Source organism: Arvicanthis niloticus, chromosome 2 (assembly GCF_011762505.2).
Source record: "Arvicanthis niloticus isolate mArvNil1 chromosome 2, mArvNil1.pat.X, whole genome shotgun sequence".
Lineage (NCBI taxonomy): Eukaryota > Metazoa > Chordata > Mammalia > Rodentia > Muridae > Arvicanthis > Arvicanthis niloticus.
The window spans coordinates 133,550,670-133,553,452 of record NC_047659.1 but is presented as its reverse complement, the minus strand read 5'-3'; the positions used below and the strand labels follow the sequence as shown (position 1 = coordinate 133,553,452).

The 2,783-nt window shown below is 45.7% G+C and overlaps 1 pseudogene; it reads left to right on the top strand.

Annotated features, from left to right (window-relative positions):
* Positions 1-273: 273 nt before the first annotated feature.
* Positions 274-2,562, top strand: LOC143441216 (large ribosomal subunit protein eL32 pseudogene; annotated as a pseudogene).
* The last annotated feature ends 221 nt before the right edge of the window (positions 2,563-2,783 follow it).

Below are 2,783 nucleotides of genomic sequence, written 5' to 3'. Positions count from 1 at the left end.
TGTTATCTATGTCCTCCCGGAGCGTGGCCAAGCTCTCCGTGGCCTGCCCCTTAGATAGAGCTGAGCCCTCCCCCCACCCCCCCCACCACATCCCTGCCAGAAGCCAGACTGTGGAGAGCTGACTTCAGCACCCCCATCTCACTTTTTGAAGTGTTCTCTTTGACAGCTTCCTGTTCAGGCTGCTACTTTTCTGGGGGGTGGGGCTCAGAGTTGGGTGGGGGTAGGGTTGTCACAGAAGGGTTCCATGTCCCTTTTCCTCAACTATCGGTTTTCAATCATCGAGATCTCTGCAAAAGGATTTTCCTTCCTTTTTACAGTCAGTGGGAGCATAGATCATGGGCTTCTACTTGGTTTCTGGTGACAGCACAGACCACAGACACAGTCCTTGGCTGCAGAAGGCCCACAGACTCAGGCAAGGTCCTCGGAGGTAGCGCAGACCATCAACATCACCATGGGCTCAGGTGGCATCACAGACTTCTCACATCAGTATGGCCCTGGAGGAGGTATAGCCCATGAGCATAGACATTGAGTGGCCTTTGGTGGCAATCTTGATATCAGCATGGACCCTGGCCACAGTAGGACCACGGGTCTAGACATGGCCCCTGAGGCAGCACAGAGGTAGACATCACCATGGACTCAGGTGGCAGGGCAGGTCACTCATATCAGCCTGGTCCCCTTGGCTGTTGTGTCTCCAGTTCCACGTCTCTCCACATGTGCCACTCTGTTTTTCTTTCTTTCTTGTCTTTCCATCACATGTTTATTCACTGTAGTGGTGCCCATTCTCTGCACTGTGAGGCAGGGTGGCCTGGCTCCACCAGCACCTTAGGGAGGGCAGCCTTCTTATTTTCTGCTGAATACTGAGTGTCAGTCTTGTCTCTTGTAGCTAAAGTTACAAAAGAAGAAGGAGGAGGAGGACAAGAAGAAGAAGGAGAAGGAGAAGGAGAAGGAGAAGGAGAAGGAGAAGGAGAAGGAGAAGGAGAGGAGGAGGAGGAGGAGGAACAAAAAATGAGTGGACTTTGTGTTGGGGACAGCATACCATGACAGAGACTGCCTGCAGCAGGCCAGGATGGAGACATCTCAGAAGTCCACGAGGCAGATCCTTGTAAAAAAGTATGGTGTCTGGGACCCTGAGAAACAGGAGATACATCCCTCCAGGGGACCCCCATCTGAAATAAGGGACTGCCTACAGCAGGCCAGGATGGAGATGTCTCAGTAGCCCATGGCAACTCTTTGTAAAAAACAGTTGTTCCCGTTTCTCCTAATCTTAGCCCTGGACAACGGCTGTATAGATTTCATTTGTGTGTGAGTGCTTTTCAGTTGGCCTTGGTGTGCATAATTATTCTATTATATCTGACTTTCCTACTCTCCCCTCCTGCTCTGGTGAATTCTGTGAAACTAGATGTTCCTTGATGTAATGATTCTTAAACAATTAAAAACTGAGGCCTGGGGCACAGCACAGCACAGTCCTGATGGCCCAGGTGCAGGCTGTGTGTTCCTCTCTTGGAAACAATGCAATAACTGCACAATGGTAGTTCTAGATTAATGTTTGGCTTGCAAAGAAATGTGAAGAAATCATGTTTAGAAATATTAGAAAATATAACAGAGCCACGTCCTGCTAGAGTCATATAGAGTCTGTTACCAGAAAGTGAAGGAATTTATCGGAATTATGAAAAAGCATTAGCACAAGAGATACAATCATAGAATAAGGGAAGGCAAACACAGGATACTTTAATTCAGAAAGGAAAAAAACCTATTGAAGTTATGAAATGAGTTTTGCACAACACTTGAGAGTGGTTCCTGGTCTCCTTTGGATATGTATGGATAAGAAAGTATAGAATGCATAAGATTATATATTAGTAAAACTAAGTCAGAACAGTAGGACTCTTGGGAGAGTCATTGTGTGTAATGTGCAGAAGCAGAAAGCTAGTGGAACTGGGAGAATTAAGGGTTAACTTGACTCTTTCTGTCCACTAACTGGAAGCTTTGCCCTTGTCATTTATCATTAGAGCTTCATTGGAGAACACATGTAGCTTTCCTTGGCACTATCAGCCAGGTGGCTGCCCTCTGTTTTGTGGCATCATGGCTGCCCTCTGGCCTCTGGTGAAGCCCAAGATCATCAAAAAGAGAACCAAGAAGCTTCTCCGGTACTAGTCAGACCGATATGTGAAAATGAAGCAAAACTGGCAGAAACCCAGAGGCATCGGTGTGAAGAAGATTCAAGGGCCAGATCCTCATGCCCAACATTGGTTATGGGAGTGAAGAAAACACAAACAAACAAACAAACAACAACAAAGCCAAGCACATGCTGCCTAGCGGCTTCTGGAAGTTTCTGGTCTACAACGTCTAGGAGCTGGAAGTGCTGTTGATGTGTGACAGATCTTACTGTGCTGAGATTGCTCACAATGTGTCCTCTAAGAGCCGAAAAGCCATCATGGAAAAAGCAGCACAGTTGGCCAACAGAATCGCCAATCCCAACGCCAGGCCACGCAGCAAAGAAAATGAATAAATGGCTTGTATGCATGTTTTGTGTTTAAAACCACAAAAACTGCAAAAGAAAAAGAAAAAAGGAAAATGCAAGTAGCTAACCTCAGAGCTCTGAAGTATAATAAATCAAAAGTTAAAGTTTAAATAATGATGTTTGCAATTATTATTGTTTTGGCTACAGGCCTGGGAATAGAGGAAGCTTGAAACTTTGGGGAACAGTTGTAATTCTTGATTCTTTGTGGGATGTGCTTATTCTTTTGAATTTGATTTGGCAATGATTATACGGTGTCTTTTTTTGA